General features: G+C 49.1%; 1 long non-coding RNA gene across 1 annotated transcript; it reads right to left on the bottom strand.

Moving 5' to 3' along the window:
* Positions 1-1,040: 1,040 nt before the first annotated feature.
* LOC139836014 (uncharacterized) lies at positions 1,041-1,865 on the bottom strand. Its single transcript, XR_011751641.1, has 2 exons — positions 1,693-1,865; positions 1,041-1,562 (listed from the first exon to the last, which is right to left on the bottom strand). It is a non-coding gene; the product is annotated as an uncharacterized lncRNA (long non-coding RNA).
* Between the last annotated feature and the right edge of the window lie 9,948 nt (positions 1,866-11,813).

The raw sequence follows: 11,813 nt of genomic DNA on the forward strand, positions 1-11,813 counted from the left end.
CGGATAAACGTCAAGGTGTGTCTCCGACAAAAACATCACCTCGGGGTCAATTCGCTTCCGTAGGTCGGAAAGCGCACGAACTGCCGGGTCGTTCCCCAAACCCTGACAGTTCAGAAATAATGTTTTCATTGTGGCCGGACGAGTTCCTCATGGGAACTCGCCGATCCTATTGAGGAGTCTGCTCCATCCTTCTTTGTTCGCTTAATTCTGTTACTGGCCAACATAGCATCCTTATCCTTTCCTGCTTCCATTGGAGGAAGATCAGACATCATTGCAGCCGGGACATCTCCAACAGGTAAACCACCACCCCCTGACTCAGAAATCTCTGCCTCTTCTGAAAATTGGTCATTCAGATTCCTCTTAGCACCTGAGGAAATATCTCCTCCATTATCAATATCCATATCTTTCCCCTTAAGAGGACTAGAGGCTGTATCTTTTAGTGCCGGATCAAGGACTATAGTGCCCTCGACGACAGGCAAGGCATTGTGCCTCCAACTTGTGAAGTTGGGGGAACCACGAACCGATGGGTCTCTTCCTCGGCCACTTCCACGGAAATCCGTAAAACGGCCTCCTCTACCCCCTCTTCCACCACCACGGCCAGCAGGTCCTCCACGCCCATGCCATGTCTCCCTATCCGCCTTGAGCCACTCTCCCCATCTTAGCTCTTCTTCAATATGTTCTCCTGTCCCACATTCTAGGTGCGAGTGTCCAATGAAACCACAAGAACCACATAACCTCGGCATCTTCTCATATTTCAGTTGGAATATCTCTCTCTTGCCCTCCCTACTCATGGAAACAAATCTCTCCAGGACTTTGCGAACATCCAACTTTACCTTGACCCGAACAAAATTTCCAGCGCCTTGGACATCTATTTGGATTTCTACAACTTTTCCAATTTTCCTTTCTATCAAGTTTGTAATCAGAGCGTTATTACGATAGCCCACCTGTAGCTTATGAATTTGCACCCACGTCGTGAAGAAATTCAGATCAGTCAAGTAGGGATCAGAAACACCGTCATACGGCTCAATGCAGACAATTGATTGACGAAATAGCCAAGGTCCCCCCTTCTAGACTTTTAACCAATCTCCCAGGCAAGAACATTGTACAGTAAATAAATTTCCTTCGATATGCTGAAAGTTGATCTCTCTAGCCGGGCTCCAAGCCACCCTCATGTGCTGTTCAAAGGTTGACAAACTGAAGTAATTAGTTGTATGGACTCGCACCAGCGCCATCCACTTCATAGCCTCCTTTGGTACACCTTCAACCTCCTCAAAAACCAAATCGTCGAAATCATCTTAGTACTACATTAGTTCACTGAAAACGCAGATCTAACACTATTTTATTGAAAACAAAGACTTAGGACGCGAGAAGGGGACGCTTCTCCTTGACGGTTCGGATCCAAACATTACTTCATCAAGGGCCACAGTCGCAACTGAAGCAGTTGCCGCCCGGGCGCTTGCAATACCTGCACAGGACGCTGCACGCACCGCCCACATACCCCGTCGGCTTGATCTGCGCCTGCGCGCTGTCGTCGGTAGCAGCCGCGGCGGCGCCATCAGCGGCTGTTCGTCCGCCGGAAGAAGAAGCAAGGAAAGAAAACACAGGAACTGTTAGTTCACCGGCGGCTAGGACTAGGGAGAGTGGAGCGTGGTGTGGTGGAAGAAGAGAGCGTGATCGGTTCGGTTGAGTTACCTTGAGCCACCGGCACGGCGGCGAGGTCCCGGCACGAGGCGACGGCGAGGATGGCCAGGAGAGCCACGGCGACGGGGAGAAGCTTCATGGTCGTCGTCTACCCTTGGTTGATCTGAACCTCTTCTCTCCTCGCTGCTAGTGATGATGTTTTGGCAGAGAGAGCTGGCTGGTGAGTGAGGTGAGACTGGTGAGTGTGTGTGATCGGGTATTTAAGCACCGGGGCGGGCGGCCGCCCGCCAGCTGCCCTATTTCTGGTGGGGACGGCCATGAATGCCAATTACGCAGTACCCTCCTGAGGATAGTGAGGTTAATTTGACGCTTGTGGCACGTACGCCACCATCCTTAGACTACTCATAGTGGGAGTAACATAGGTAGTAACATCACACATCTCAAGACATTTTGGTGACATGGCATACCAATAAATGAAGAAAGAGAGTGAGATGGTAACTAGCTATGTTACCATAACATCACACACCCCAAGACATGATGAGTCTACAACATAATAAATGACACAATGCATGACACCACATATAAGTTACTACCCACTATGGAGGTAGTAACTTAGACTAGTAACATGACATATTACTACTCTAAGTTACTTCCCACTATGACCAGCCTTATGCTGAGCTCGAGCCAAGTAGAGCGCTGAGGCGACAGCTGCGTTGCCTGATGGCTGATGGTGCCAGCAGTTGCATGGGGTAGGTGCTATCCAGCTCAACTGGAGTACGTGGGAGCGCTCTCAGCCAATTTTTGGTAGGGACGGCCAACTGAACTGCGCAGTGCCAGGAGCGTGTGTGTGATCGGGTATTTTTAAGCACCGGGGCGGACGGCCGTGAGTGAATGCTAGCTGATTTCTGGTGGGGACGGCCATCAATGCCAGTCATCTGCGGGTTTTGTGTGCGAGAAGAGTGAGGCGGCCATGAAATGAATGTATTTGTCGCTTATGACGCACACGGACGGACGCCATTATCTTGAACTCGGTGACACTGGCCCATGTTCAGGTGCATACACAGCATTGTGGAGCGACATTGTTGCTGTAGTGTCGGCGTGGAGTCGAAAGGCGCGTCCTTATCTCGAACTCGTGCATGGAGCAGCTGCGTTGCCACGTGGGTGTGGAGTCCATCACCGCCGAACGCGAGAATCAGTCACAAGCAAGCAGTCCAGCAGTGCACAGATAGGTGAATTTGTCGCTCTATGACATCCTTATCTTCAACTCCAGCATCCCTCCGTGTGCCCGTGACCCCGTCCCTGTGCTCAGGTGCTCTACCAGCGGCCCACCGAGACTTCCGGTGTCAAGAGTGGGACCTTGTTAGGACGGCATTGAACGCAAACGACAAGCAGGAGATGGAGGACAGGTAATGCAGTTTTCAGTGAAGACAGACAAGTCATGCACAATTTTCCTTTTAAGAGCTTCGGCTACCATTACATTGATTCATCTTCTAGCAAGTTTAATTAAGAGCATCTCCACCGGTGCCTCTTAAATAGACGTCGGTAGGAGCATCGACACTGCTGTATGGGGTCGTCGGTACTGCATCCTCTATTTAGGGATGCTGTTTCCACACCGGTGCTCCCCGTACGGCGGCTCCTAATTTTTTTTCTTACAATATTTTAAAACAATATATCAATCACATTTTATTCATACTATATTTAATTATTCATACAGTCACACAAATAGAAATTAAATTATTCATACAATCAAACAAATAAAAATTAAATCATGCAGGGGCGCGACAGCGACGGCAATGGTGGTGATCTAGAGGGGTAGAAGTCGGCTCGGACGTGGGTAGGAGGTGGGGAAAGCGGGTGCGTCTGGCTGCTAGGCGGAGCCCACTCGCGTTTTCTGACGTGTCGTCGAAAGGGCCGACACGGGGTTGTCGGTGTTTCTATTATGCTCGAAAACTAGCCGGCGTCTTTTGAGACGCACCGGTGTAAGCCTAAAAATCACGCCGACTCCCAAAACACTATCGAGACCGCTATAGGACGCGCCGGTGGAGATGCTCTAACACAAAGATGAAGCTAGCAATAGTGCAAGTTTCGGTGTAAGAAACTTTTCTTATGATTTTCAGTGATGATAATGAAGGTAGCAGTAGTTCAATTAACACAAAGATAACACACTGCTGCTGCATGGAAGCAGGAGTGGACGATGATGATGATGCTCCATGGTAATTCAATTACTCCAGAATAATTCCTTAGGAAAATGTGAAACAGGAAACCAGAATTATTTAATTTCTTAAACACCTAAATCCCGAAGCATCCAATCGGCACGGCACCTTCTTCGCTGCAGCCCGCTCGAAGCAGTCGCCCATCTGCCACAAACTGCTCTTCTTGATCAGCCATCTTGATCATCCTCGCTGTCGCTGCCACCCTTGCCATCTAGATCGTGTCGCTGGGCTCTGCCAAGAACAAATGAATCAGACAAGCAAAACCGAAAGATGCGTTCAAGAGCAAACTGATTTTGTGAAGCAATTGCCTTGGTTGTGACAGGCTTCAGATAATAATAATAATAATAATGTGTTGAAGAGCAAACTGATTATGTTTTCTATCTACAGATAGATGCATCTCAAGGTAGAGTTTGGTTTCATGGTGAGTTGGAGTACAAATACAGAAATATCAATCAGGCCTGAACTTTAATGCAACCAAATGGTAATATACACTTGGCTAGATTACGGCATTGTATGGATAAGCTACCTGAACACATCATCTCTTTGGATCATAGTGTGGCAAGGACAAGAAGTAAATGGGAGTACACTGAGAACTTTTTTTTTCTCTTTCCCTCTATCCCTAGTCCTAGCTTTCATATTAGTACATCTTCCTAACAATTAGATACCCCGCACTACAGGAAAACGATTAGGTGCCGATGGCCAGAAAATACACCGACGGCCATTTATCGGGGCCGTCAGCACATAACCTGGAACCATACGCCACTGAAGAAACCGTCGCCGTAGCTAGGCCGTCGGCATAGCTACAGCAATGCCGATGGCCACCGTCGGTGTATCTTAGCCGTCGGCGTAGATCCAGGGGTGTCGATGGCCACCGTCGGCGTAATCTAGCCATCGGCACAGTTACTGAACATGTGGCAGTTGCGGTTCTTCCCATTAACGGTCGGTAGACGGCGTTAGTTGCGCCCGATGGCCCATATCTTCTCCCTCTTTTTTGTTCCTTCTTTAATTTTACTAAATATACCAAACAAGGCCTAGCGCTATGGCGGCCGCTACTCCTGAACCTGAAAGCTGAAACCTACTGCCATGAATCAATACGAGACCCAAGGAGATTGGATATCGGCCTCGTGCCTCCTGCCGGCGCCGCCGCTGATCGCCTCGTCTCTGTGGCCTATGGACCATGGAGGCGCGGTGGATCTCGACCCTCGTCGGTGGGAGGGCTCCGCTCCCTATTTTGAGGGATTCGTTCTTCGTTTTTAGGGTCAAGATTTGTAGGGGTGGTGCTCAGGTGGTGGTAGCCGCGTCTCGTGCAATAAGGTCTCCCCGGCTTTAACCCCATCTCGGCGGCAACGTCGAGAGGCTTGTGGGAGTGGTGTGATCTTCGAGGATTTCGTCTGGCTGTGGGGATCTTCGGATCGTCAAGAAGCTTCATCGGCAGTTCTTCCTTCTTCTTCTTCTGGGATGGATGTGGTCTTTTTGACCCATTCGGTGACTTCCCGTCCGCAACCAACAACGTCAGGCCGACTCAGGGAGGAGCGGCAGCGGTGGCGCGCCGTCGACACGGTCTGGAGGTTCAAGATGAAGGGCTTCTCAAGGATCTCGTTGTAATTTTAGTTTTTCTTGTAGTGCTTTGTATTGTTCGTTGTTTCTTTTAATACCAAAGTCCTATTCGCAAAAAAAAAAACGACGGAGGCAGAATTTTTTTATGAGGGGGGCCAACCAAACAACGCAAATTCGTGCGAAAACTTTGCAGAAAATTTGAAACGTAGGCAGTACCGAAATATAGTTTTTTTACTAAATATACCAACGTTCCCGTCAAAACTCACTGGTAGAAAAAGAGCCTTCCATCCGACCCCATTAGTCCCCAAAATATACGAACAGTGACTAATGGGGTCTTTAGTCGCGGTTCGGGAGGCGAACCGCGACCAACGGCCTGGGCCCAGGGCGCTCGGTGGCCAGCTGGTGCACGTGAGGGGCTTTAGTCGCGGTTGGCCTGGCCAACCGCGACTAAAGGTGCCCGAAGGACTTTAGTCGCGGTTGGCCAGGCCAACCGCGACTAAAGCCCCTCCCCTATATATACCCGTTCAGCACACTCTCAATTAGCCATTTGGGGCCATTTATTTCACAATCTTCATAAGTGGGTGGTGGGTTTGATTTTGGTTCCTCTTATGCACACAAGGTGTTCCATGAAATGCCCGAGAGATTGAAAGAAACATGATATGAAGTGTCCGAGCCACACTTGAGCTTTCTCATTTATTTTTCCTCGATCGCGGTTAGCAACTTGAACCTTTCATGTGTCATTGATAAAATATGCATGTGTGTAGTTCATTGTTTAATTTCGATTATTTCTAGCTAGTTAGTTTAACAAATGCATGATGGTTAATTATATACTTTATATAATAATAATGCAGATGAATCGGCAATGGATGTACGGTAACCGGCTCTCCGGCGAGTTCACTACGGGTTTGAAAGATTTCCTCGTAGTGGCTAATGCGAACAAGCATGGGGGTTTTGTTACCTGTCCATGTGTTGACTGTAAGAATCAGAAGGGTTACTCTTCCTCAAGAGAAGTTCACCTGCACCTGCTTCGGCACGGTTTCATGCCAAGCTATAATTGTTGGACCAAGCATGGAGAAAGAGGGGTTATAATGGAAGAAGATGAAGAAGGGGATGATTTCATCGATGACAACTATCTTGATCATTTCGGTGATACTTTCATGGAGGATGCTGAAGGTGGGGAAGGTGAAGGGGAAGGTGAAGAAGAGGCACGTGATGAGCCCGCTGATGATCTTGGTCGGACCATTGCTGATGCACGGAGACGCTGCGAAACTGAAAAGGAGAGGGAGAATTTGGATCGCATGTTAGAGGATCACAAAAAGTCGCTGTACCCAGGATGCGATAATGGTCTGAAAAAGCTGGGATGCACACTCGATTTGCTGAAATGGAAGGCACATGAAGGTGTAGCTGACTCAGCATTTGAAAACTTGCTGAAAATGTTGAAGAATATGTTTCCAAAGAATAACGAGTTGCCCGCCAGTATGTACGAAGCAAAGAAGGTTGTCTGCCCTCTAGGTTTAGAGGTTCTGAAGATACATGCATGCATTAACAACTGCATCCTCTACCGCGGTGAATACGAGAATTTGAATGAATGTCCGGTATGCACTGCATTGCGTTATAAGATCAGAGGCGATGACCCTGGTGACGATGTTGAGGGCCAGAAACCCAGGAAGAGGGTTTCCGCCAAGGTGGTGTGGTATGCTCCTATAATACCACGGTTGAAACGTCTGTTCAGGAACAAAGAGCCCTTATTGACGCAATGAGGGATGCTCAAGAGGGAAAAATCAAGTTCAACAGAGAGAATGACGCGCTGACAAAAGCCCTCGGGAATCCTGAACACGGAGGATGTGTACGAGGCATGGGGGCCATTCCGTGGAAAGTAGGGTTTTCCTAGGAAAATGACCCCTACAGTTACAGAAGCCGTAAGAGAAAGACGGATCGGGATGCAGATGTTATGGCGCGGTTGGCATCGGAATTCGATGAGATGAAGAAAACCCTGAATGTACTAGTACAAGAAAGATCGGTAGCTGGGACGCATGAAGATCATCCAGCGGATGTCGGAAGCCAGCAGCGGAGAAGCAGCGTGGCTTCCACGGAGGCCCCGCCGGCTGGTGCTAATGCACCGACTATCGAAATTACTACACCGGAGCCTCCTCGCTACCCCGTGGATGATGTAAAGGAGATGAAAGAATGTCATCTGCATTATCCAGTGGGGAACATTTCCATGAAGGTAGCCATCGGCAGTGCTTTACCATGTCTACCTGGAGCACTCCACCACAACAACCCCATTCAAGATGGCTATGCTCGTGTCACGGTGGAGGACATAGTCCAAGGGTTTGAGGACCTGGAGATTGACTATGCTACACCCGAAGGGGAGAGAAGACTTGGAGATGTCAAGCGCCAGTTCATTCTATGAAAAAGAATTTTATCAAGTTTCCAGGCGAGGCGCCAAGTCCACCCCCTCCGGTGGTGGTGGTGGTGGTTCACCTACACCTCCTTCACGTCAGCCGACGTCGCCCCCCAATCCACCTCAGGCGGGTAAGCAGACGCCGCCCCCCAAGCCGCCTCCGGCGGGTACGCCGCCCCCCAATCCACCTCAGGCGAAGAAGCAGAAGCAGTCCTGGACTATTAACCCGGACCCTTATGTACCTAAGACCACAAAGGTACCGAAGCCATCACTGAAGCCTCTCCCCACAAGGCCTTGGGAACGTAGTGCCGAGGAAGTCGACGCGGCCGCGACTGCTCACCATGAGAAATGGAAGGCGGAATGCAAGGCGAAAAGAGAGCCCGCGCCCAAGCCAGTATTTTCTGAGAAGGAAAAGAAGTGGGCTAAGTCATTTTTGAGCACACCGTCCCAAGCCGAGAAGAATATGCCTGACGAATATGGACGTGAACTTCGTAGGCAAGCACTCATATTGAAGGAGAAGAAAGACTTGGCGGAGAAGGAGGAGAAGAAAGCCTTGGAGGAGGCCGATAAAGAAGAAAGTAAAAAAGGTAGGAAACAAGTTGCCCAGCTCGGAAAACAAAGTAAACAATCGATCGCCCCGCTCATAGTGAAAGCCGTCGGTCCGGATGCTGAACTAATGGACCCCGCTATCATACCAGCTGCGGCAACACAGGGAATGACTGTAACGGGTGCCAGAGAACAAGCGGCCCAGATCGGTATGACTCTTCGTGCAGTGTTAGGCCTTGAGGAGGCGCCAATGAGTGAGGTAGTAATTACATATGAGCCGAATGGGCCTCTCGTCGAGCCTGCGCAGGAAGAGGATCTACCTCCACAAATGAAAAATCTGCTACGTTGGTACAAGGGTTACATAAAAACTAACGCCGGCAAAGAATATATTTATGCGGAAGTTAGACATGAGCATCACTTCAAACATTACTATGTAACAGTTCATATGAGTGAATTGTTCCAGCTGTTCAATCTGCGCGAGCTCGACAAATCTATCATCAGTTGCTACGTTCTGTAAGTGATTTATTTCTACCTCATCTCGTCCATTACCTGCACTATATATATTGTCCTAACTATATTGTTGTGTACGCTATTATGCAGAATGAAGATTCGGGAAATGCGCATAAGGAACATCCATGATGTTGGGTTCATTGACCCACAAATCGTTAATGGATATGTGTTAGAAAAACACCCCGCCGACGTGGAGCAAGACCTGTATGATTTTCTTACAAAGCAGCAACTCAAAAGTGAAATTCTATTTCGTTACCATTTTGGGTGAGTGTTTCTGTCTTGAGCACATTCTCTTTTGTTTACTCCATGCATGGTATGTCTAATCGATGAGTTATGCATGACTGTGCATGTATCGTGTCTGCAGGTTCCACTGGATTCTGCTAGTAATTGAATTTCACACCTCCAGAGTTCTCATCCTGGACTCTCTGAATATGGATCCAAAGCTTTGGGTCAACATGAGAAAAATGCTGCAAAAGTAATTATTTTCATTCATTTGCGCTCTATATCGATCGGCCTCTTTCGTTCATTTCCTAATATCAAGTAACTAATTACTCTCTTTTTCATTTAATTTTCTTTGCCTCGTAGGGTTTGGAGACGGTTCACAGATGAAATGGTCGGTGAATTCCAAAAAGAGCTAGACTTTAGAAGGTCACTGACTGGGGATATTCAGCCACCGGGGACCAATCTATGTGGATACTATGTTTGTGAGTTCATCCGGAGATACACCTCTGAGCGGAAGCCGTCGGAGAACAACGTGCGGAGGAATAACTTCCGAAAGACGCTTAGTCCAGAAGCTCGCTTCCGACCAATTCAAGAGGAACTAGCAGGATTTTTCATGAGGGAAGTCCTCCATCCTAAAAGAGAACACTATTACGAGGACGTAGAACTTCTGATGCCGTAAATTATGTATGGAATCTTGTTCGAAATTGTATATGGTCATCCGATATTGAATATGTATTGTATATTCTTCTTGAATTCTTCTTGGTTCTAATTTCAAACTTGTTTGAAATATATTGTACATTCATATGCATGTATATAGTACCGTAGAATTTGTGTACTGAAACTTCTTCAAAAAATTTCAAGAACACGCACAAGCTGCGCATGTCTTCATTCATTAAGGTAGAAAAAGAGTTTGATGTACAAGAACGAGCCCAAATCACACTCGATCCGGCTCTCCACCATCCGGAAAAAAGAAAACTCTAAGTTACATCTCGCGAAGACCCACTATGAACCACTCCACCGGCCAGGCCTGCACGCCTCCATTGATCAAATTCGACAGCAATCCGCCTACAAAGTTCCATGGGCAACACAGCCACCTTGTCAAACGTTCTGGCATTACGCTCCAGCCAAAGCTCCCTGGCGACCAAAATGACCAAGGCGTTGACCTCCCTCCTACAAGATCTAGGCGTCCCTCCCTGCAATCTTCCCCACCAGCTAGGGAAATCCTCATGCGCCGCCGGAGTGTAGCGATGCAATCTCCTGGCCAACAGAAGGTGATACCAAACCTCTCTGGCATACGAGCATTGAACCGTCAAGTGCTCGATCGTCTCTAGCTCCTGGCAGCAAAGCGGGCATAGCGGCGAATGTTGTAGACCCCTCCGAGCGAGCCTATCCGCCGTCCACAGGCGATCTCTCAACACCAGCCACAGATGTATCTTGTGTTTCAGCGGCGCTTTCGCATCCCACAGTTGTTTGGCGCCCGCCAAGGATGTCCTCCCCAGAAAGAAGAGGTCATAGGCCGATTTCGCAGAATAGATTCCATTCGCGGTCCCTCTCCAAACAATGCCGTCCTGTCGACCTTGCTGCACCATGACCCCTTGAAGCCGCTCCCACAGCTGCAGATATTCCACTAAGGCCACCACCGTCAGATTTCCCCGGAACGCAGTAGCCCATTGGTTGTGCTCAAGGGCTGCGGCCACCGTGTCCTCTCTCCTCGCTGGTGCAAGGAACTTACACAGGTTTGGCGCCAACTGCTCGAGGCCAACACCATCTAACCATCTGTCCTGCCAAAACCTGAGACGCTGCCCGTCCCCAAGGGTGCAGCGCAAACCAGTGGTGAAAATCTCCTCCGCCACATCTGGCAAGGAAAACCGCAACCCCTTCCATGGCTTATCCTCCTCCGCACGCTCGTGCCAACGCCATCTTGTGCGGAGCGCTAGGTTAAGCAGCTGCAAATTCTTAACGCCCAGACCTCCAAGATGTTTCGGAGAGCAGATCGAATCCCAAGCCACCACACATTGGCCTTTCCTCGCCTCCATCGCCGCCGACCAAAAGAAACCCCTCAAGAGCTTGTTGACGCAACCAAAAAACCACGGCGGCAAATCTAGCGACAGCATATGATACACCGGCGTTGCCACCAACGTCGAGTTTACCAGGATGAGCCTCCCACTCTGCTCCAACAGCGATGCCTTCCATGTCGGGAAGTGACCAGCAATTTTGTCCACCAGTGGCTGCAGGTCCGTTTTAGATAGCCTTGTTAGAGATAACGGAAGCCCCAGGTAACTCACAGGGAAAGGTTTAATGGGGCATTGAATCACTGCTGTAATCGGCTGCAAATCCATCCCCTCGCAACGAATCGGTGACACCGAGCTCTTCTGAATATTACAACGCAGTCCCGATGCCTCCCCAAACGTGTTGACCAGATGCAGCGCGGCCGTTGCCTCCTCCACTGTCGGCCGAATAAGCATCACCACATCATCAGCGTATAAGGACAGCCTATGCCTGATGCCAATGCCTTCCAAAGAAACAAACAGGGCACCTTCCTCCGCCAGCTTGACCACAGCGTTTAGGACATCCATGACAATGATGAATAGCGAAGGGGGAAGCGGATCTCCCTGCCGCAATCCTCTAGCGTGCCAAAACTTCATCCCTGCACCACCATTGATCAGCACCCTCGTACTTGCTATCGAGAGAAGCGTAATTAGCCTGGCGATCCAGCGTGG

Source organism: Lolium perenne, chromosome 2 (genome assembly GCF_019359855.2).
Source record: "Lolium perenne isolate Kyuss_39 chromosome 2, Kyuss_2.0, whole genome shotgun sequence".
NCBI classification, from domain to species: Eukaryota; Viridiplantae; Streptophyta; class Magnoliopsida; order Poales; family Poaceae; genus Lolium; species Lolium perenne.